The 24,406-nt window shown below is 39.8% G+C and overlaps 1 protein-coding gene across 2 annotated transcripts in view; it reads left to right on the top strand.

Moving 5' to 3' along the window:
- Positions 1-6,127: 6,127 nt before the first annotated feature.
- PIK3C2A (phosphatidylinositol-4-phosphate 3-kinase catalytic subunit type 2 alpha) overlaps positions 6,128-24,406 on the top strand; it is a 97,156-nt gene continuing 78,877 nt past the window's right edge. For both annotated transcript variants that reach the window (XR_009055360.1, XM_057747717.1), the window contains exon 1: positions 6,128-6,238. The gene's annotated coding sequence lies outside the window, so the exon portion shown is untranslated. The remainder of the gene's footprint in view (positions 6,239-24,406) is intronic.

A 24,406-nucleotide genomic window follows, 5' to 3' on the forward strand; every position in this document is an offset into this window, starting at 1 on the left:
CCGGTGCAGTTTAACTATACTTCATGCCAAAGTTACTAAGCTCTCTTATATTTTTATCTTCTAATTTGAAAGGAATACACACTCCTGATAACAAAGCCAATCTGTATAAAAGGAATATAAAGTAAAAAGGAAGGCTCCATTCTGTTGCTGACCCCCGGCTTCCCACATCCTCTTTGTAGACACAGCCACTACGACCAACTTCTTTTACATCCTTCCAGAGGTATGCTGTGCTATTATAACACACTCCATTTTTTAAAACATAAATACTAGCATTTCACAGATTATTTGCAACCTGGCTTTTTCCTTTAACAGAATATACTAGAGATTATTCTATCAATATATTGGAGATTTTTCCTTACTAGTGAAACTGTACCTCAGATTGCGACTTGAACCCAGCCAAAACACAGATTGGGACTTGAACCCATGTGGCCAGGACTCAAACCCGGCCAAAACCCAAGGTCTTCCAACTGAGATCACATACCTAATTTCAGGACTTAATGAAGCTCAGGTTCTTGATGTCTCATTGCAGAAAGAATTCAGTGAGAGACAAAGTGATAGGTAAGAAGTGGATTTGTTTAGAGAGAAACATACTCCACAGACAGAGTGTGGGCCATCTCAGAAGGTGAGAAAGGCACCAGAGTATGGGGGTTGTCAGTTTTTATAGGGGTGGGTAATTTCACAGGCTAATGAGTGGGAGGAGTATTCCAGCTATTTCAGGAATGGCCAGGGATTTCCAGGAATTGGGCCACTGCCCACTTTTTGATCCTTATGGTCAGCCTTGGAACAGTCACGGTGCCTGTGGATGTGTCATTTAGCTTGCTAATGTGTTATAATGAGCATATACTGAGGCTCAAGGCCTAGTGGAAGTCAACCTGTCCGCCATCTTGTATCCATTTGGTTCCAATCAGTTTATGTCATGTCCTCAGGCTATGTCATTCTTTCAAAGGTTGTGCCCTGCCTCCTTCCCTCCTGTTTCACTAATGCATCTTTTCAACAGCTGCATAGTATTCCAGACCCCCATTTTATGACAATGCCAAATCTATTTGACCCACTCCCTATTGATGGAAATTTAGGTTGCCTTCACTCTTTCCCTACTCTATGATTATTATAGATTAACTTGTGTTACCCCCAGAATTCATATGTTGAAGTCCTAACACTTAGTATCTCAGTATGTGACCTTATTTGGAGACAGGGTCATTATAATCAAGTTAAAATTAGGTCATCAGGGTGGGCCCTAATCCAATATGACTGATTTCCTTATAAGAAGAGGAAATTTGGACAGGGATACTTAGAAAGGAAAACGATATAAAGACACTGGGAGAAAACAGCCATCTAAAAGCCAAGGAGAGAGGCCTAGAATAGATACTTCCTTCACAGCTATCAGAATGCCAACGCCTTGATCTCAGACTTCTAGCCTCCAGTGCTGTGAGACAATAAATTTATTGTCGAGGGAGGGAGGGAATATGGAGATATGTGTATAAAAACAGATGATTGAACTTGGTGTACCCCCCAAAAAATAATAAATAAATAAAATTAAAAAAAAATAATAAATTTATTGTTTAAACCACTTAGTTTGTAGTACTTTGTTATGGCAACACTCACAAACTAATGCAATGATGCTTCAATGAATATCTTTGTACACATATATTTTTCCACAAAGATGCAAGTATATTGATAGAACTCAGAGAAGCAAGTTTATCATCTTTCAGCCAATGGCATTTTACCTCCTTGTCAGTTTCTTCAACTGAATCAGTGACTTTCCCTAAATCCCCCTCACCTGGTCATGGACTGGCTAACAAACAGCAGACCCTGGAACACATGAAGTTCTTTCATACCTCTGTATCTTTGCACATATCCTTTGCCTAGAATGCCGTTCCTCCTGAGATGCTCTTGGAAAACTCCAATATAACCACTCAAAGGGCTGCCTCCTCTGTGAAACCTTCCATGGTAGTCAACCTCTGGGATGGCCCCCAATGACCCTAACCTCCTAGGATTCAAACCTTTGTGTATTCCTTGTCTTTGTGTATTCCCCTCTCCTTTACTGTGGACTGGACTTACTGACTCACTTCTAATGAATAGAGTATGGCAGAAGTGATGGGACATCAATTAGATTACAAAAAGACTATGACTTCTGTCCAGGGATGCTTGTTCTCACACACTCTTGTTTTACTCTTTCTTGGTCACTCACAATGGAGGAAGCTTGTTGTCATGCTGTGAGGCAGACTTGTGGAAAGGTTCATTTTTTTTTTTTTTGGGCACACGGGCTTAGTTGCTCCGCGGCATGTGGGATCTTCTTGGAGCTGGGATCGAACCCGTGACCTCTGCATTGGCAGGCGGATTCTTAACCACTGCGCCACCTAGGAAGCCCAAGGTTCATGTTTTAAGAGATCAAGTCCTTCTAACAACTACATGAGTGACACTGGAAGTGAATCTCTCCTCGTTCAAGCCTTTAGATGAGATTGGCAGCAGACAGCTTGACTGCAACCTCATGAGAAAAGCCTCAAGGTGAAAGTACTCACCTAAGCCATGCCTGGATTCCTGACCAGAGAAACTGTGAGAAATTGTTGTTGCTGTAAACCACTAAGCTTTGGGATAATTTGATATGTATCAATAGATAACTAATATACCTTCCATCCTCCCCTCCTCTTTTTCCTGAGCTTCCCAAGTTATTTAGACATATCTCTAGTAATGCTCTTAGCACACTACACCATACTTGTTTCTAAGTCTCTTTCCCCTACTTGACTATGTCCAAGGACAGGAATCCTGACCCAGTTAGCTTTATATTTATTGTGTCTTTACACAAAGTTCAAGCTACCATCATCACTTCCCTAGATTGTTTACAATAACCTTCAAATTGGGCTGCCCAAATCCCCTCTAGCCTCTTTCTAATCCATTTTCTACCCGGCCCTAAGAAACCTTTTTAAAATGCAACTTGGGTTATTTCAGAGCTTAAAATCCTTTTCCTCATTCTTAGGATAAAGACCTAAATTCTTAACACAGCCTCCCAGGCCTGGCATGGTCTGCCTGCTTCACCACCACATCTAGAGCCACTTCTGCTTTGTTCCCAGCAACACTTTCAGTTCCTCAGTTGAACCATTCCCCTTCCTCCCTCACTGTCTTTGCTCACACTGTTCCCTCCACCTGGGATGCTTTTCCCTTCCTCCTCACTCAGTTTCTACTCATCCTTTAGATCTCAGCTCAGTGTCATTTCCTCAGGGAATACCTTTCTGCTTTCCATTCTAAATCAAAGAACCCTGTAGTTTTCTGACATACCACTTACCACAACTGAGATTAAGTGACTTTAATTAGGTGCTTAATATTTGTCTCCCCTGGTGGACTCTAATAAGCTCTGTGAAAGCGGGGAAACCTTGTCTTATCCACTGCTGTATCTTCAGCACAGACCATAGTGCCTGACATATTGAAAATAAGGACTCAATACTTTATTTCCTTCCACTTTTTGCTAAATGAAACACAGGACAAACATTTCCTATTTCTTCTACAAACTTCAAATCTTTTCATCATCTACACGTTTAATTTCCTGAGTGTCATTCCTCTATGACAGTATTATCTACCTTAGGTAATGACCTCTGAGAGGTAAAGATCACAGCTTTTAAGTTGTATAGTGTAAGGCCCAGCAGAGTTCTCCTACTGGGGTGGGAATACAGCTTTGGGAAAGGAAAGAGAATAGGTTTACTATTAATGGCCTTTTGTAGGTACTTTATTGCTGTTAATATCTCCTTGGCCTGTTGGGGGCAGTGTGAAGTTAAGAGCATGAGCCATGCAGTCAGACCCAGCTTTGGATCCCAGCTACAGTATTTAGTAGCTGTGTGACTCTGGGCAAATTACTCATGTTCTCTGTTCCTCAAATTCCTCAGCTATAAAATGAGGATATCATAATGGTACCATTTTATAAGGTGGTTGGAGGGATTCTTGTAAATTCTTCTCCATGACTTGTAAAGCACTAAGAACAGGGACTAGCCTTAGCAAATGCTCAACAAATGTCAGCCACTAGTTTTACCTGTGGTAAAACAAGGTTGCCCATTTCTCATATGGTACTGGAATAAGTTTCAGAATATTTGTGGTGCTGTGAAGTTCTCTGTGGAAGGTTAGGATTGGAACACTTAAAAATATAATGCCTCCTCCTCAGTTCTTTTCTCCACCTTTAAATCTTAATATTGAAGTCAGCGGGAAAAGGGAAAGAGGAGAAATGGCTGCCAGCTATGTTTTATTTGGTTCCACATGACAGCAGCACCAGTTTGCACTTTCTCCTAGAAGTTTGTGTTTCTGTTGTTCACACATGCATCTTCATATGCCCATTGCCAGAGAGAAGAGAGAAGCTAAGCAAGGGCTACCATTTCAGATTCTTGACACGTGGAAGTTGGTGAATGATGCTTTTTTGGAATCTGGAGAACCATTAAGCTCCCTTTCTTCCTCTTCTTATTGGGACCCTTCTGATTGATCAGAGCCTACTAAGTATTTGGCCATTGAAGAGCCATAATAAAATAGTAATAAAATAATGAGGTCTGAACTGCAACAAGGAACTCAAGCTGGGACCTAGAGAAAATATTTCTCCTAAGAAAAAATGTAAGAAAGATACAAAAAAGTCAAACAGATAGTCTTCCCTCAAGACACAGTGTCCTCTCAAGTCCTCTTCTTCTTTTCTGAAGGCACACTCAGCTCTGGAGCAGGACTAGGAAACCAGCCTGAGACAATAGGTTTTCCCCTACCCTTTTAATCTCATGAAAGAGCTGCCAATTCTAGAAATTCCGCCTTTGATCAGAAGATAAAGCACAACAATGCTGTAGCACTAAGTGGATTCCTAAGGGACATTCTTCCAGGGTGTGTACAGTCTTCCTGGAAATATGTGTGTGTGTATGTGTGTGTGTGTGTGTGTGGAGGGGGGCGGGTAGTTGCGGAAAACTAGAAGTAGGAAGAGTGGGTAGAACAAGAGTTAGTAGCCACAGCCACAGGAATAATCATACAGTTGCTTCTAGACTCCATATAGTAGCAACTCCAGCCAGTCTTATTTCCAGGGAGGCATAGGATGTTTATTACAGTGATTAGAGGGCTTTATTCACTTCACATCCTCCCTTCAAAAAAGAAAAAAAGAAGAAAGAAAAAAATCAGATTTATTTCCCACTATTTGTTGGAGGTGAATTTTTACTTCTCTTACAGCTTTCTCACAATTAAGAAAAAAAATTTTTTAACTGAGAATTGCAGCCCAAACTAGTCTGTTACATTAGATTGTGAACCTCTGGAAGGAGCTGTTCTCTTACTTGCTTAAGAGACAAAAATGCTATGGATTAGAGTTAGAACTGAGTTTGAATCATGCCCCCAGCTTCACCATCTGTAAATGGGGATAATTTTCCTATCTGCTTAACATGGTCATGTAATTTTTTTAATCTAACATTTGAGGGCTAAGTACTTTACAAGCATAATCTCATTCAGTTCTCATGAGGAAGGTATTATTATGGAGATTGTATGTGAAGATATTTTGTAATGTAGAAAACAGTCGTCTGGCTGTGTTATCATAGCGCCACCCTCCTCACCTGGCTGTTGTGAGGATTAAATGAGACACTGATGTGAAAGCACTTTAAACAATCCACGTGATGGGCGGGCTACTAATTACGCACCCTGCAGCACCTGATCCACTGTGAGGACTCGGTAAACGCTTGGTTGGAGCGAACGATTTTATTTCTTGCCTGTTCCTTTCAGCCCTCCAATCACAAACTAATCTCCGCGGGCCTGGGGCCAAAACCACACATCTGGGAGCCGCAGCCCGGATGCAGGCGAGTGCAGAGTCCCAGGAAAGGGCACGGGAACAATAGCTTAGTTTGATGGTTGGGGGGCCTTCGGACGCCGGGCCTGACAGGTGGCCGCCTGGGGTCCCCAAAGACCCCCTCCCTTGGTCTGGGGTTGCACAGAGAGAGGTCCAAAGCCACCTGGGCACTCCCTGGGCGGAGCGGGGGTCACCCCCCACTACCCAAGCTAGAGCCTCACGCGACGCGCCCAAGCCCCGCCCACTCCTCAGGTAGGCCGTCCACACCAGCCAATCCGCAAGAAGCCTGGGCGCGGAAGGCGGTGCTTCCCCAGCCGGAAGTGACGTCTTTGCTTGGCTGGCTGCGGACTCGGCCGAAGCTTTCGGCAGCGGCTGAGGCGGCTGAGTGGAAAATGGCTCGGACCGTGGCGGCTGTGGCGGCTTGGGTTGTGGTGGAGGCAGAAGCTCAGGCAGCGTGAGGTGAGGAGCGGTAGGTGCGGCGGGGGCGGGAACCTGGGACCCTGCTCTGCAAATGCGGCGAAGGGCCCCGGGGGTCTTGTATGGGAGGGTCTTTTGCTGCGGCCGCCAGTCCCCCGGGTGCCCGCTTCTGACCCTCCGCGCCGTACTCTTGGCGCTGCCCCTAGTCCGACTCACCTCCCTTTGGGCCTTGCTTCCATCCAGGCCGTTGCCAGCTGCCCCTCCGAAGGTGCCTGCGTCCTTCCAGGACCCTCTAGCCGGGGGCGGGGGGGGGGGCCCTGGGAGTTAGTTTTGTCCCAAAGGGGGAGGGGAAGCCACCCCCTTGTTCTCGGGGCCGGGCTGGAGCCGCGGTGGCCGGTCCTATTCTCTGGGTCGAATTGTTGGATTCTGGAGAGTGTGTGTGTTGCACTTCCCAGTTGTGACCCCCACCCCCCGCTTTTTTCGACTCCTTGTCCCATCTCCGGCTTTGGGGGCTAACGATCCTTTTTCTTCTCCGACCCTTCCCCGCCCGCCCGCAGTTGCTTTTTTGCCGCGAATCCACTTGCTTCGGGAAGACAGTATTATTTCAGTCTGTATTTAGCGCATCATCTTTCTGGGAGGGCGGTCAAATTAAAAATATTTGCTTAGCTCTTCCTGAGTGACAGAGGAACAATAACTAACTGAAGGAAAAAAGCGCATGCTTATTTTCCTCCCTAAATGGTTTGGCTTTAAGAAAGAGGTTCTCCAGCTGTGGAATTTTTTCTGGGGGGAGCAGGGATTGAGGAGGGAAATGAGGAAGGAGAAAAGTGAGTAAAGTCTGGAGATAAAGAACGTGGAAGAGAGAGCTTGTGGTAGTTCTTTCCCTATATTAGCCTGATAGAAGTTCAGTTTGTAATTATATTTTTATTTTGAACAGTGGGTGTTGAATTGAGTGTAAGGAAGGAGGCCTTTCTCTTTGAACAAGATTACTTATTAAAGATTTAGGTACCCTAAAATCTTTCCAGGTGAGTGTCAGGCAGAAAAGTTCTGCTGGGAAAATTGTGTAACATTGGAGCAACAAAGCCACAGATTAGAAGAGATGCAGAAAAAAGAAAGTTATTCTTAGAAGAGTGGTGAAGACTTAGTATAAAAAGAGGGAAGGCTGTAGGGAGGTCCAGAAATACTGATTCCAGGAGAGACTTTGTACCTTTGCCTCCTTGACTTGTGGTTAAGTTTCCACATAAGACACCTCTCAGCAACTCTGCCAGGGCTGGGCTGATGCTCTTATTCATAGTAGCAGATTAGACCGAAGTGCCTTAGTTGAGGTCTGTACAGTCGAAGATAACTGCTTGTTTAATATTACGAGTCTTTGAGTACTGAAAAGCATTTTGACTGAATTATTTAACCCAAACCTAATTCAAGAATGATTTTACATAGGTACAAAGCACAGATAGCGCTGCTTCAAGTAATTTTGCCTAAATTAATAGATTCTAAAACAATTTTTTTAATGAAAGTCTCTGTTGTGATTTGTGTTTTGTATGCGTGTTGCTTGCAGTTTTTCTTGGCAAGCAGTATATTGTTTTCATCCATAGGATTCACAACTTTTTCAGTTTCATGGAATATAAAAGTTTGCCTGCTTGCATTTAGAAATTCTAGAAACTAACTTTATGTAATTAGTTGTATATTAAGCGTATGATTCTTTGTTTCTCCCTTCTGCTGTAAATGGTTCTGAAGTTTTCAATTAATTGAAGATTGCTGCATGGGTTCCCATGTCCAGGAATCGTTCTTTAATCTAGCCCAATGTTTTTGCACTTAGTAAGCACATTCAATAAATGAACTTAAACCTAACCAAGAGTATTGAATTTCCCAAGAGTTGAGTTCTTATCAGAGCATCAGACCAAACTTTTCAAAGCAGCAGGGTGAAACACTTTTTTAAAAATTGCTTTGTAACTTGTTTCTTTGATAATATAAATTATCCATTTTTACTGTATTTGCTATATTCCAAAAATAATTTAAGGCAGGTAAATGATAAAGGTGAATGTTTTGGTGCAGTACATTCACATAGTACATGATTTGATTTGTTAGTTGTACCCGGGTAAGGCTAAGAATTAACCTTATATAAGATCTTGTGCTGCGGTGGTTCTAGGAATAGAAAAATGAGTGAAATAGTGCTTGTCCTCAATAAGTTCTCTAGTCCATCTGGGGAAACAAACACAGATTATAACAGTATGGTTATAATGACATTTAAGGGTGGTAGATCCAAAATACTAAGAAGGATGTGATTGCCTGGGCTGAGAGGGAATGAGTGCATCTGATGAGGCTGGAGATGTTCAAATTGAGTTTTTTTTTTTTTAGTCAGTTTGTCTTTTTTATTGATTGATTGATTGGCTGCGTTGGGTCTTCATTGCTGCATGAAGGCATTTCTCTGTGGAGAATGGGGGCTGCTCTTCATTGCAGTGTGGGCTTCTCTTATTGTGGATCACGGGCTCTAGGTGCTCGGGCTTCAGTAGTTGTGGCACGGGGGCTCAATAGTGTGGCTTGCGGATTCTAGAGCACAAGCTCTGTAGTTGTGGTGCAAGGGCTTAGTTGCTCCGCGGCATGTGGGATCTTCCTGGACCAGGGATCAAACCCGGTTCCCTGCATTGGCGGGCGTGTTCTTAACCATTGTGCCACCAGGGGAGCCCCTCAAATTGAGTCTTAAAGGATGAATTCCTTTTATTAATGAGGGCGGGATAGAGGTTATCAGCTTCCAGACCCTGCTGTGATAGTACTAAGCTGTTTAATACCTTTGATATCTTGTTTTTTTCATTTGAGAATTGGACTACATCTCAATCAATGCTGTCCAGTGGAAATATTAAATGAGAGCCACAAATGTAAGATATTTTACATTTTCTTGGTAAATCTTTGAAATTTGGTGTGCATTTTACACTTACAGCACATCTTGCTTTGGACCAACTGCTTGTCAAGCACTCAGTAGGTTTTTGTGGTTAGTACATACCATATTGGACCGTGCAGATCTAGAGTATGAAAATTCTGTTTTCCTTCCTTGGATTCCTGCTTGAAAAGGGAAAGCAACTGCTGTGAGAAATGTATAAAAGTAATAATTTATAATTTCTAGTCATTTTGATAGTATTCATACATGATGTTCTTTTGATTGGAGTTATAGTCATACTTGAGAATGATATTGCTGTAGGATATCTTTCAGATTGTTCATAGGGTTTTGATTGGGACTAGAAGAAACTTTGTTTTCCCTGTGTCTGGTGCAGTCACATTTTGAAATATCTTTATTTTGTGCTTCTATGTATTCTTTGTATCTCTCTTTCTCTGCCATTTGTTATTTATAACGTGATAGATTCAAATTACAATGAAAGAGTGCACATGGACATTTTAGGCACCTAAAAATGGAGATTTGTACGATTTTAAACTATATTTTGGATTTCTTAAAATTTGTTTGTTTTTTTTTTTTTGGGCACACAGGCTTAGTTGCTCTGTGGCATGTGGGATCTTCCTGGAGCAGGGATCGAACCTGTGTCCCCTGCATTGGCAGGCGGATTCTTAACCACTGCGCCACCTAGGAAGCCCTTCTTAAAATTTTTAATTCAGCTATTCAGGTACAAAAGTGAATGGGGTTTTTAAACACTTGATTTTAATAGATTTGAAGGCAATTATTTTGGGTTTAGCAGCGTATTTATCTTTTAACCTTGAGAATGAATTAAGATGCTATAAAATTAACATCCCTACTGTTAAACATATGGCTTTCTGTTATTCCTGTAACATTTACATTATTGATGAATAAATGATGTACAGTGCTGATTCACTTAATTTGTTGTGCATTGTTTGGTTTAAAAAAAAAACAGCAAAAAACCAGAGGCTTATTTCAGTCATGATAACTGTGACTAACAATGATAAAGTAAATAATAGACTTGCATTTGTATTGATTGATGATTATAGAGGAAGTAATGCTCCCCCTACCCCCAAACCTTATTCTTTGTGAAGTAAATGGGGCAAGGTATTTTTCTCATATTCTTGAAGAGGAAAATGAGACCCAGTGAAGTTGTGACTTGTTTAGGATAATACATTACAGGTATAATACATTATAATATTTGTTCAGGATACTACATTAGAGGTATACTATTGTGACTTGTTTAGGATAATACATTAGAGGTATAACATATTAGACACTTGAATTTACAGTGTCTTACAGTGCTAAGGCTAGAGTTCTTTCGTTGCATCTTTTCTATGGTACTTGAGTGTTTAGATACATAGCACTTAACCAGATTTTGGAGTGTGTATTAATGGGTACTTCATGCCTTTAAGGAATTTATATTCTAACTTGGAGAGACCAACTATAATACGTATAGCAGAAAGTAGTTATTAAAAAGTTATTAATGGGAAAGAAAAAATGTAAGGGAGTGTATAGTTACATTTAAAATAGATGAGAGTTAACTAGGTAAGATTTTTGATTTCTGAGTAAAGAGTTTAGGTCTTAAACTGTTAGTGTAGGAAGAAGATGATGAAGTGTCAAGGACAGCTCTTTTGGTGTACAGGGAACAACTTGGGGGAAACTTAGATAAGAGAAAAAGTATAGCTTCAAGGAAGGATTTGCAAGACTTGTTCTAAAAGATAAAGGCAAGACAGAGGTGAAGTATAGGAGATGAGAATGAATAGACACTTGCCATAAAAATTTAGAGGCCAGTGGTCAGAACTTTTATGTTATTTGGTTGATTCGGAAAATCTTAGCACATGCTATGTACTTGTGGCTTGAGTAGTGTGGAAGACATGGCTAAGAGTACGGAAAGAGAGATTGTTGACTATAATGAGCAGTAGCGTGATGTGAGTTCCGGTTGTGAAATGAGTAGGGATTTGATAAGAATTTTACTATGAGAAAAGAGTAGGCAGTGTTCATAAAGGAAAATTGGTTAAAAAATTTGTAATATGGGTAATTCTAATTGAAACATCGTTTTTTAGAGTATTTTCCTTTAAAAACTGAAATTAGCAGTTTACTTTCAGAAAATACTAGTAAAAGCAGGAAGATGTTAAGTATTGTTAAAGTTCTACTGTGGAATGAGAGGAAAAAGCAAAGACAGTCCTCCTTATAGATAAAAGGGTGGGGAAAATAAGAGGAGACAATAGAAGGAAATCAAAGGCAAAGAGGTGCTTACCTTCTGGTGAAGTGGGAAAAGAACATGGATGTTAATGGCAGAGATACATGCACTTAAATACCTGTCTAATTAGGGAACAGGAAAACACTTTTCCAAATGTTTTGTTTGCAGTTTTGGAAATTATGCAAAGCAGGTATCTCCCCACCCCTAAACTCAGAAGGAGACCTAATTACCTGTAAATGAAACCATAGTGCTATGAGTAGCCATAACCAAATTGTTTCATTAAGTCACTTTACATGTGTTCATAATGTAATTTATAACTGTTCTGACTCCTCTTTTTAGTGTGTGTTTTTTAGACTACAGTGCTGAGTTTGGAAAAATGCTCTTTGATTCAAGAATATAGCCTTGTTTCGTCTGACTAGATCTCATGATGACATTTATCAGACTGGAATTCTGCCTGTATTAAAATTCATGATATGATGCTGTAACTATTCAAGGTTTTTTGTTTTTTTTCCCTGAAGTCAGATTTATTGATCTATAATTTACTTATAGTAAAATGTATCTGTTTTAGGTGTATGGCTCGATAAATTTTGAGAAATAGTGACAGTGTTTAACTGCTATCATCACAATTAAGATATGGAAAAATTCCATCACTTTGAAAAGTGTCCTTATGCCCCTTGTGATTGATCCTTCCCACTCACCTTACAGTCTCTGGCAACAACTGATTTTTCTTTTTTGTTTCTATAGTTTTGCCTTCCAAGAATGTCATATAAATTGGCATCATATGGTACCTGTAGCCTTCTTAGTTTGGCTTCTTTCACTTAGCATAATGTTTTGAGATTCAGTAAACCCTTTAAAAGAAAAAAACCAAACTAATTTTTTTTGGAACAGTTGTAGACTACAGAAAAGTTAAGATAGTACAGAGAATTCGCACGAACTCTGGACCTGGTTTCCCTATTATTTTTTTATGTATGTAAACTATATTTGCTAGTTGTCAAAAACATAAGATTCTAGAATTAAGTGTTTTGTTTGGAAATTGTGTGATGGTTTCTGTCATGATGACTTTTTTCCTTTAAGATTTATTATTTGCTTATTTATTTTTGGCTGCATTGGGTCTTTATTGCTGCGCACAGGCTTTCTCTAATTGTGGCGAGCAGGGGCTACTCCTCGTTGCAGTATGTGGGTTTCTCATTGCGGTGGCTTCTTTTGTTGTGGAGCACGGGCTCTAGGCACATGGGCTTCAGTAGTTGTGGCACATGGGCTCAATAGTTGTGGCTCTCGGGCTCTAGATTGCAGGCTCAGTAATTGTGGCACAGGGGCTTAGTTGCTCCACGGCATGTGGGATCTTCCCTGCCTAGGGATCAAACCCACGTCCCCTGCATTGGCAGGAGGATTCTTAACCACTGCACCACTGGGAAGCCCTCATTTAACCGTTTCATTTTGTTTTGTTTTGTATGGAATTCATTTAATGAGGTTGAGCCTAAGGACAGGTCTAAGCTTTCTTTGATTTATTGCTTCTTTGCTTTTTTTTAAACCATTTTTTAAAATTTTATTTATTTATTTATTATTTTTTGGGGGGTACACCAAGTTCAATCATCTGTTTTTATACACATATCCCCATTTTTTAACCATTTTTAAGTGTACAGTAAGTGACGTTAAATGTACAGTGTTATGCAATCATCACCACTGTCTATTTCCAGAATTTTTCATCACCCCAAATAGAAACTCTGTACCCATTAAGCAGTAACTACCCATTCCCCTTCTTCCTAGCTCCTGGTAATTGCTAATTTACTTTCTGTCCTGTGACTTTACTTAATTGCCAAGATATGGAAGCAACCTAAGTGTCCATCAACAGATGAATGGATAAAGATGTAGTATATGTATACAATGGAATACTACTCGGCTATAAAAAAGAAGGAAATTTTGCCAGTTGCAGCAACATGGATGGACTTGGAGGATATTATGCTAAGAGAAATAAGTCAGAGAAAGACAAATATTACATGATATCACTTAAAGGTGGAATCTAGAAATACAACAAACTAGTGAATATGATAAAAAAAGAAAGAGACTCATAGATATAGAGAACATATTAGTGGTTACCAGTGGGGAGAGGGAAGGGAAGAAGGGCAATATAGGGGTAGGGGTTAAGAGGTACAAACTATTATGTATAAAATAAGCTGTAAGGCTATATTGCGTAATACATGGTGTATAACCAATATTCTGTAATACCTGTAAATGGACTCTGACCTTTAAAAATTGTGGGGAATTTCCTGGTGGTCCAGTGGTTGGGACTCCCATGCTCTTACTGCTGATGGCCCGAGTTCAATCCCTGGTCGGGGAACTAAGATCCCACAAGCCGCACAGCGTGGCCAAATATTATTTTAAAAAAAAAAGTTTTAGGGACTTCCCTGGTGACTCAGTGGTTAAGAATCCACCTGCCAATGCAGGGGACATGGGTTCCATCACTGCTCGGGGAAGATCTCACTTGCCGAGGAGCAATTAAGCCTGCGTACCACAGCTACTGAGTCCATGTACCACAACTATTGAAGCCTGTGCACCGCAACGAAGAGTAGCCCCCATTCACCACAACTAGAGAAAGCCTGAGTGTAGCAATGAAGATGCAACACAGCCATAAATACATACATAAATAAATAAAATAAATTTTTGTTTTAAAAAAAAGTTTTAAAATGTGGCTGCACCATTTTATATTCCTGTTGGCAAAGTATGAGGGTTCTAGTTTCTCCACATCCTTGTCAATGCTTATTTTCCTTTATTTATTTATTTATTTATTTATTTATTTATTTATATTGAAGTATAGTTGATTTACAATCTTCTGTTTCACATGTACAGGACAGCTAATCAGTTATACATATGTATATATTTTCAGATTCTCTTCCCTTATAAGTTATTAAAAATAATGAGTGTAATTCCCTATGCTATCTAGTAGATCCTTGGTTATCTATCCTTTTTTAAAATTATAGTCATTATGATAGGTGTGAAGTGGTAACTCGTAGTTTTGATTTGCATTTCCCTAATGAGTAATGATGTTGAGCATCTTCTTCTGTGCTTGTTGGCATTAAGCTGCCTTTTTTTTTTTTTTTTTTTGGTCATGCCATGCAGCATTTGGGATCTTAATTCCCCAACCAAGGAACAAACCCGCGCCCCCTGCAGTGGAAGCGCAGAGTCTTAACCCCTGAACTGCCAGGGAAATCCCTAAGCTGCCCTTTTAAATGGTAGGAACATACTGATGGTTGTTCCAATAATCGAAGAGATGTAATACATGTAGTTTTTAATGCCTGTTATGTACTGGGCATTATATTATTTTATTTAACCCTGTCTATAATGTAAGATGTATCTGTGTTTTACAGATAGAAAACCAGGACAAAGGCAGATTAAGTGAATTGTTTAGGAATACACAGTTAATGAGAGGGAGGTCTGGTGTTTGAGCTTGGGTCTTGCTGGTATTTCATTTTCTTCTCTTCGTTATCACTGTTGTACTATAAAACTAGTAATTTCATGCATTTGATATCATGTGAAAACAAGATTTTGTTAGCCATAGAAATTGACGGAGTTTAGGAGAAAAATTCCAGCAGGATTCATGTCAGTTTTTCATTATTACCATTCCCTATTTGGGGATTCTCAGTTGCAATCCAGTTTTATTTTTTCCTACCTTAAGCCATGTTGTAAATGGAGGCATATACCATGATTAGCACAAAAGCTTACTGTTATTTGCCATGTTGGAATTGGGGTAACGTCAGAGCATATTTAATGATTCATGTTAAATGAATGAACAATAAAGTAGTCCAAAGTTCAGTAATTATCTTCACAAAGCAGTACTACTGTTGGGATTCTGGGTTAGATTGAAAACTGCTTTGTCAGTAAAATGTCTTTGAACAGGAACCTCTTGCTGTGACAGTATCCCCCCATGTCCCCCTCCCAAACACATACAGTGATACACATATGCAGATATAGAAAGTTGTTGTGGATGAATGCTCTGATTGTGAAATCTCTTATGTATAGAATGCTACTCCTAAGGGCTGAAGGTGGTGTAATGACTGTTAGTGCTTATTAGACTACAGTGTAGCTGTTGCTTTTTGTCAAAATGGGAGAATTAAGCCCTTTGTTAATTGCTTATAGTATTGGGCAAAGCATAATTATAAGTGGGCTATAGAGGTTAAAGAATGTGAGAGCCAGGCTAGGCTCATACATCTTTAAACTTGTGAAGGACCTTGGGAAGGCTGTTCTCTTAGCTTTTCCCACGATTTCACTCTTATGTCCAATTTCATCTTTTCCCTCACTCCACTATTAAAAATATTATCCTCCCCACCTAAATCATTATCACATTACTTTTTCCCCCCATTTTATTTACTGTCTCAACTTATCATTTTTCTTTGCTTGTTTAAATCAAACCACTTAACATTTCCATTGCTGTCATCCTAATTCAGATTATTACTGGTTCTTTCCTATACCATTTCAGTTATTTGTTAATTGGTCTCCTGGTTTCCATTTTTGTTTTTCTTACATCTGGTTTATTTTCGGGGAGACGTGCATTGGGTCTTGCTGTTTGTGGGTTTTCTCTAGTTGTGGTGAGCAGGGGCTTCTCTTCGTTGTGGTGCACAGGCTTCTCATTGTGGTGGCTCCTCTCATTGCAGAGCATGGACTCTAGGCATGTGGGCTCAGTAGTTGTGGCTCGAGGGCTCTAGAGCGCAGGCTGAGTAGTTGTGGCACGTGGGCTTAGTTGCTCCCTGGCATGTGGGATCTTCCTGGCCCAGGGCTCGAACCCGTGTCCCCTGCATTGGCAGGCAGATTCTTAACCACTACACCACCAGGGAAGTCCTTTACACTTGTTTTCCATGGAGCAAATAGAGATCTTTGAACAGTGTAAATCACATAAACGTCTTCACATAAAACACACCTTTGGCTTCCTGTTATGCCTAATAATTGAATATACTGTACTAGTTTTCCCCTCCTTGGAGGTATATTAAGTTTAATTATAGAAGTTCATATTGGGGAGTCACAGGAGGGAGAGAATAGGGGGATATGTGTATTGACTTTGGTGTACCTCAAAAACTGGAATAAGAGTGTAAAGCAATTATATTCCAATAAAGAGCCTAAAAAACAAAACAACAAAAAAAATAAAATAAATAAATAAAAAATTTAAAAAAATAAAGTTTATATTGGTAGATGGAGATTTTAGGATTACTGTTTATTGAGAGAAGATTTTTGATTTGGAGTAGTTGAGCTTCGTGATTTAACTTCTTCTTAATTCTTATCAGAAAACATTTCCCTAAAAATCCACATAGTAAAATTAAGTTAGATTGAGGACTTCCCTGGTGACACAGTGGTTGAGATCCGCCTGCCAATGCAGGGGACACGGGTTCAATCCCTGGTCCGGGACGATTCCACATGCTGCGGAGCAACTAAGGCTGTGTGCCACAACTATTGAGCTCGCACTCTAGAGCCTGGGAGCCACAACTACTGAAGTCCATGTGCCCTATAGCCCGTGAGCCACAACTGCTGAGCCTGCATGCTGCAACTACTGAATCCCAGGTGCCTAGAGCCCATGCTCCGCAATAAGGGAAGCCACTGCACTGAGAAGTCTGCACACTGCAACAAAGAGTAGCATCCACTTGCCACAACTAGAAAAAGCCCATGCGCAGCAATGAAGACCCAACGCAGCCAAAAAAAAAGAAAATCAAGTTAGGTTGAAGTAAGGAAATTAGATTGTGGCATACTCTAAACCTAGAAATATAACTCTGCATGTTTAATGTATCTAAATTTGGAGAAAAATGATTAAATTCTACAAGGGAAATTATTATAGAACCCTCCCTGGTTTCTTTAGGAACAGACACTCTCAGTATTATATTGATATGACCTTAACTCCACCAGTGTTAGTAAAACCTGAAGTCATTTCTTTCGGGTAGTCGTTTAATTTACATTACACTGCAACCCCACTAGGTTAATTCTCTGGTATATTTTTATCCTATTTGGGCTTCACTCAACTTAGATTTGTTTGGTTGATGTCTTTCTTCACTTCTAGAAGGTTCATGGCCATTTTCTCTTCAAATAATTTCTTCTGTTTAGTCTCGCTATCCTCTCCTGGGACTCCAATTACATTTATGTTAGACCATTTGAAATTGTCCCACAGAACTTGGGCATGCTATTTTACCTCTCCTCTTTCTTTTTTAGTTTGAATATTTTCTGTTGATTTGTCTTTGAGTTTACCAGTCTTTGTTGTTAAGTCCATCTAATTCATTCTTCATTTCTGATATATTTTTCTTTTCCATTATTTCTTTTTGGTTCTTTTTTTTATAATTTGTACTACTCTGCTGAAATCCTCCTCTGCTTCATGTATGTCATCCACCTTTTCTGCTAAATTTTCATCCTAATCACTTTAAAGTTCCCATTTGACAATTTCAACATTTGGGCCATCTCTGTGTCTATTTATTTTGACTGTTTCTTCTACTATGGGCCACATTTTCTTGTCTCATAATATTTGATTATATGCCAGACAACTTATATAAAACAACAGTAGATCCTGAAGTTTACTTATTGTTTACTTAATATTTACCTCCCAGATGCCCTTTATTCTGTCAGGCTGCTAAATTGAGAAAGTTTGATTTATAAGTAAGTTGGTCCTGTGCTTTGTTGCAGCTTTAATTTGATTTGATTCACCACTGCATTGAAATACTTTGGGGCAGAATCATAACTTTTTCTTTAGCAGGATTTGGGATCTGATTATTGACTTGGTTCCAGAGATTTGTTTGGCAGCCTAGCTGCCAGCTTTTTAGGTTGCTGGGAAGTTTCTTTGTTCTCTAGTCCTGCTTTCTGTGTCTCATGAGATCTTTGCCTTGCGTGCATTATGCCAGCCTCTGGAGGGCAGCTGTCTTGGCAATCTGTAAAGGCCTGGAATGCCTTGGAGAGCTTTTTCTCAGCTCTCCTTGCCATGTCCTGAGCCATTGGTAGCTGAAACCTTGGAGTGATGTGATGGATTTCTGCCTGCTCATAGCCCCAGTCCTTTTTTTTTTTTTTGGCGGGGGTGGGGGGTGGGTAGGGGGGTGGCTACCTTGTACTTCAGGGAGGCCCACACGCCTTTCAGGGAATCTCAGCTCTTCTGCCCTTTCAGTGTGCTACCTGTGCGTTTAGCGAAGACCCATGGGAAAGAGTTGGTGGGTGGGTACAGACTTGTTCCATGTCTGGGGTTCCTTGTAATTCTTAATCTAGTGTTTTAGACCACTCAGCCTTGCCTGTGTCACTTCTCAGAATTCTAATCTGTCATGCTAGCCTACATGTGACTATTAAAAGTCTGGCTTATTTCTCCTTATTCCTGTCTACAGTGCATTCCTCCTCCTGCTTTATCAGGGTTGAGAGCAGTGATGGGCCTGCTTCTCCTGTGAAGGGTGTATCACTTTCTAGAATTTAATTCACTTGGTTTTTTATGTCCTCTTTCCTCTGATGCTTAAAACTATTTTGTTTATTTTTTAGCTTATTTAGCTTATTTTTCATTGTTAGGGTGAGAGTGACAGTCTCTTGCTACTTTGTATATCTTAGAGAAAATCCCTCTATTACATATTTATCACCTTTATTTTGAAATAGTAAAGCCTGCAAATAATGAAATATTTAAAACTCTACCAAAGTTTAGATAGTGAAAAGTAAATGTGCTTTCCATCATTGGCTGTTCCCAGTCCTTCATTTGTTATTGACTTAGTAGTTCCTTACCTCTATCACCTCAGTCTCCTAAGGAGTTTCTTCATTTCCAAGTCAGACCCTTCCAACTGTGCTTCTAATTCTCTTATTCAACTATACTTGGTATCTGAGTTAGTATTGATCTCCTATCACTTGTGTCCTGTCTTCTCTTTGTGTCCTGAATTCTTTGTGTCCTGAATTCTTTCAGTCTTTGTGTCCTGAATTCTTCTCTTCAGCCTACCACATGTTGAAATCATTTCCCATTTTAAACAGCCATTCCTGACACCTCTTCCCATCTACCTAGTTCCTTTTACTGTGAAAGAATATGCCATTATTACTTGTAATTCCTTACTTTTTCAGTTTTCCATACTTGTCCAAATCTGAGCATCTGGGAGTGGTGAATGAGGAATGACTGCTAATGGGTGGGGTTACTTTGGGGAGTGATAAGGATGCTCTGAAATCTGGTGGTGGTGATGGTCACACAGTTCTAAATATACCATAACCAACTAAATTGTATGCTTTAAGTGGATGAATTTATAATAAGTTAATTACATCTCAGTAAAGTTATTAAAATAGTCACAAATGAGGTCTTAAATTTAGAGTTTTCTCAGTCCTCATCCTGTGTCACCTCTGTAGTTTCTGACAATACTGACATCTCCATTTTAGGACATTGTATTCCCTTATTTCCGTTACCAGTCTTTACACCTATCTGTTATTTTCCTTTGACCTTTTGTTTCCTGTTTAAGTATTTGTGGCCCTCGTGATTTCTCTTTTTCTCTCTTCACTCCACATTATCCCAGTTCAGTCTCTACTTTCATGACTTCAGGTCTTCAATTTTACGTAGATAACAACTAAAGGTTCATCTCTAGCCAAATTGCTCTGTTGAGCCCAAGGCCAGTATTTTAAGTCAGCAAGCAGACATGAACTGTATCTCCCACAAGTACTTAAAATAATAATGTGTTTCAGCCTGTCTAAAAAGCATGTGGCTCTGAAGAACAGTTCTGAAAATATGTATACGTGATTTTCTTCCCTCAGAGAAAGAAATTAATGGTTTGTTATTTGGCACATTTAAGATGATTTCTAAGTACTTTAAATGAAAATGACTGCAATGAGAGTGGATTAAAAATCTGTTCTATCTCTTAGGTTAAAATATTAATTTTGAGTATATTTTTGTGTACTCTTGAGTATGTTACAGAATACCAAAGACACTCCATAGTGAAGAACTGCTTCCTTCTTGTTCCGGAATTGTTCTAGGTGCTTGGGGATACAAGAGTGAACCCAACAAATAAATCCCAGCTTCATGAAATTTATAGTCTAGTGGGGAAACATAGACAATAAAATAAATAAGTAAAATATACAGTATATTCGATGGTATTACATTCTAAGAAGAAAATAAGTAAAGTGCATAGGCAGTTGAGTTAGAGAAAGTTGTTATAACTAGGTTATCAGGGAGGACTTTATTCATATGTTACCTTCTCAATGAAGACTTGAAGGAGACGAGAGTGAGCCATTCAGCTATCCAGGGGAAGAACAGTCCAGTCAGAGGAAGCAGAAGAGCAAAGGCTTGGGACTTCCGTGGTGGTGCAGTGGTTAAGAATCCGCCTGCCAATGCTGGGAGCATGGGTTTGAGCCCTGGTCCAGGAAGATCCCACGTGCTGTGGAGCAACTAAGCCCGTGTACCACAACTACTGAGCCTGCACTCTAGAGCCCATGAGCCACAACAGCTGTTGAGCCCACGTGCTCTAGAGCCTGTGCTCCACAAGAAAAGTCACTGCAATGAGAAGCCCACACACCGCAATGAAGAGTAGACTCTGCTTGCCACAACTAGAGAAAGCCCGCGCACAGCAACGAAGACCCAACGCAGCCAATAAATAAATAAATGAATAAATAAATTTATTTATTTAAAAAAAGAAGAGCAAAGGCTCTGAGAAACATAATGTATTTGAGGAACAAAGAGGCCAGTGTGACAGAAGCAGAGAGGAGAATTATAGGAGAGAAGAAATGAGGACCAGATATTAGAGTGTCTGGTGGACTATTGTAAAGATTTTATTTTTTCTCTGAGTGAGATAGGAGCTGTTGCAAGTTCTGAGCATAGGGGTGAGATGATCTTTTTCAATATCACTCTGGCGGCTGTGTTGAGAATAGTGTGAAGGGGTGGGATGGAGGGGTGCCGGAGACAGATTGGGAGGCTCTTTCACCAGTCCAGGCAAGACATGATGGTTGGTCTAGCATGGTAGCAGGCATACAGTGAAGAAATGCTCAAATTCAGAAATATTTGAAGGTAGAACCTGTAAGATTTTATGTACATATCTGTAACTATTTCGTAGAGCCACCACCAAGCATTGCTGCCTTCCTGATAAGCTATAATTGAATTAAGATTTTCTAGTTTAATTCAAATAAGCAGCAAAATAAATATACTGGATATACATACAATGGTGAGAGTGTGCAGTCATCTCTCACTGTTAGGAATATCTTCCTATTTTATTTTTTATGTATTTATTTATTGGCTGCACTGGGTCTTCATTGCTGCACATGGGCTTTCTCTAGTTGTGGAGAGCAGGGGCTACACTTTGTTGTGCTGCACGGGCTTCTCATTGCAGTGGCTTCTCTTGTTGTGGAGCATGGGCTCTAGGTGCGTGGGTGTCAGTAGTTGTGGCACATGGGCTCAGTAGTTGTGGCTCTCGGGCTCTGGAGTGCAGGCTCAGTAGTTGTGGCACGTGGGATAGTTGCTCTGTGGTATGTGGGGTTGTGGCACATGGGGTAGTTGCTCTGTGGTATGTGGGATCTTCCTGGACCAGGGCTTGAACCCGTGTCCCCTGCACTGGCAGGCAGATTCTTAACCACTGCACCACCAGGGAAGTTCCTTACTATTCATTTTAAATATTTTACTCGTGTCTTTAAATGCAATGAATATTTTTTTTACATAAAATGATCATGTTATGTGCAATGCCTATTCATAGGGGGTGAAAATTTGAGAAACCATATTTTATAGTTTGTTGTTTCTTTTTTACAGTCTTAATGCTTTCCCCATATCCCTTAATAAGTTAGGGCTGTGTACTTAATTTAGCCTATAGATTTGTAAATGAAAAAAATACTTGTATTTTTTTTAATGGCATCACTAAAAAGTTGAACTTCTTGTGTTCACATAATTTGTCACGTGTGAGTAAGAAAAAACCCCCACATACTATTCATAATGCAGGTGTTCTTTATTTTTCACATACCATATATAATATAGATATGCAAATGTGGTATTTAAAATATGTGGGGAGTAGATTCTTTTTTATTGTGAAATAACAGAAAAAAGTGCATAAATCATATATGATTGTTTAACAAATAATTGTAAAACAAACACTTGTGTAGCCAGTCTCAATGTTAGAAGCTAGAACGTTGCTGGTATTCCAGAAGTCCCCAGTGTACTTTTCCCTTATAAACCTCTCCCTCTCTCCATGAGTAACCACTGTCCTAACTTTTGATAATCCTTTTCTGTGAAGTTATACCATTATGTAAGCATTCTTTTTTAAAATTAATTAATTAATTAATTAATTTTTGGCTGCATTGGGTCTTCATTGCTGTCCGTGGGCTTTCTCTAGTTGCAGCAAGCAGGGGCTGCTCATTGAAGTGGCTTCTCTTGTGGAGCACAGACTCTAGGCACGTGGGCTTCAGTAGTTGCAGCATGTAGGTTCAGTAGTTGTGGCAGGGGCTTAGTTCCTCCAAGGCATGTGGGATCTTCTGGACTAGGGCTCGAACCTCTATCCCTTGCATTGGCAGATGGATTCTTAACCACTGTACCACCAGGAAAGTCCTGTATCATTTCTTTTTAGATTCTGCATATAAGGGATATCATGTGATATTTCTCTTTCTCTGTCTCACTTCACTCAGTATGACAATCTCTAGGTCCATCCATGTTGCTGCAAATGGCGTTATTTCATTCTTTTTAATCAATGACCAGTGATTTAATCAACCATGCTTATATAATAAAATCTCTGTAAAAACTCTTAAATGATGGAGTTCAGGGAGCTTCCAGGTTAGTGAACACACTGAGGTGCTGGGAGGGTGGTATTTCCAGAGAAGCCATGGAACTTCCAAGCATTTCCCCACTGCCAACTTTGCCCTATAAATTTCTTCCACTGGCTGTTCCTGAATTGTTTACTCTGTAATAAACTGGTAATTGTAAGTAAGCTGTTTTCCTGTGTTCTGTGAACCTTACTAGCAAATTATCAAACCTGAGGTGGGATCCTGGGAACCCTTGATTTGAACCCAAGTTGGAGAGATGAGTGGGTAAGCTGGGTATCCAGTACTTGAGACCGGCATCTGCAGTGAGAGCAGGCTTGTGGAACTGCACCTGTAAACCTGTGGAGTCTGACATTAGCTCTGGGTAGTTAGTGTCTGAATTGAGTTGCAGAACACTCAGTTGGTGTCTGGAGAGTTGGAGAACTGGTTGATGTGGGAAAAAACCCACACATTTGGTGTCAGAAGTGATGTGGGTAAAACAGACCATGAACGTATTCTCCTTCATCCATTTTGGATTGGTGAAGATTAGGGTTATTTCCTTTCTGGGGTTATTATGTGCAGTGTTATTTGAAGGTTCTTATACATATATTTTGTGCATATATGCATGAGTTTCTCTAGGGTATATAGCTTGGAATGTAATCGCTGGGCCACAGAGTAAGGGTATCTTCAACTTTTCTGTAAGATCCATGTTTTCTGAAACAGTTGTACCAATTTACATTGATCCCAGGAGTGTGTGTTTTCCCATTGTTTCATGTTTTTCTTATCACGTAGTATTATAAGATTTAAATTTTTTCCCCAGGGTTATATGTGTGTTGTGGTGTCTTACTTGTGGCTTTAATATGCTTTTCCCTGATTACTAATAAGATTGAACCTTTTTTACATATTTATTGGCCATTGGATTTCTTTTTCATGAAATTCTTGTCTTTGCCCATTTTTCTTTTAGATTGTCTGCTTTTCTTTTTAATTTGTAGGAGTTATTTAATCCAGGATTTGAGTCCTTTGGTTACGTGTTAAAAATATCTTCCTTTTGGTGACTTGTTTTTATCATTCTCTTTGGTGTCTTTTTTTCTTTTCTTTCTTTCTTTTTTTTTTTTTTTAAGTATAGTTGACTTACAATATTGTGTTAGTTTCAAGTATACAGCTCTCTTTGGTGTCTTTTGATGAATAAAAGTTCTGGATTTTACTATAGTCAAATTTATTACTTTTTTCCTTATGGTTAATGCTTTTTCTATACCTTAGTTAAGAAATTTTTCCTTTTGCTGATTCTAAAAACTTTAGTTTTTTCCTTTCCAAGTTAGGTGTTTGGCTTGCCTTGAGTTCATTTTTGTGTAAGGAGTGAAGGCGAAGTCCATTTCATTTTCCCTCCATTTGTTCTAGCATTGTTTATTGAAAAGATACTTCTTTCCCTGTGCTC

The sequence above is a fragment of the Hippopotamus amphibius genome, chromosome 9 (genome assembly GCF_030028045.1).
Source record: "Hippopotamus amphibius kiboko isolate mHipAmp2 chromosome 9, mHipAmp2.hap2, whole genome shotgun sequence".
NCBI lineage: Eukaryota > Metazoa > Chordata > Mammalia > Artiodactyla > Hippopotamidae > Hippopotamus > Hippopotamus amphibius.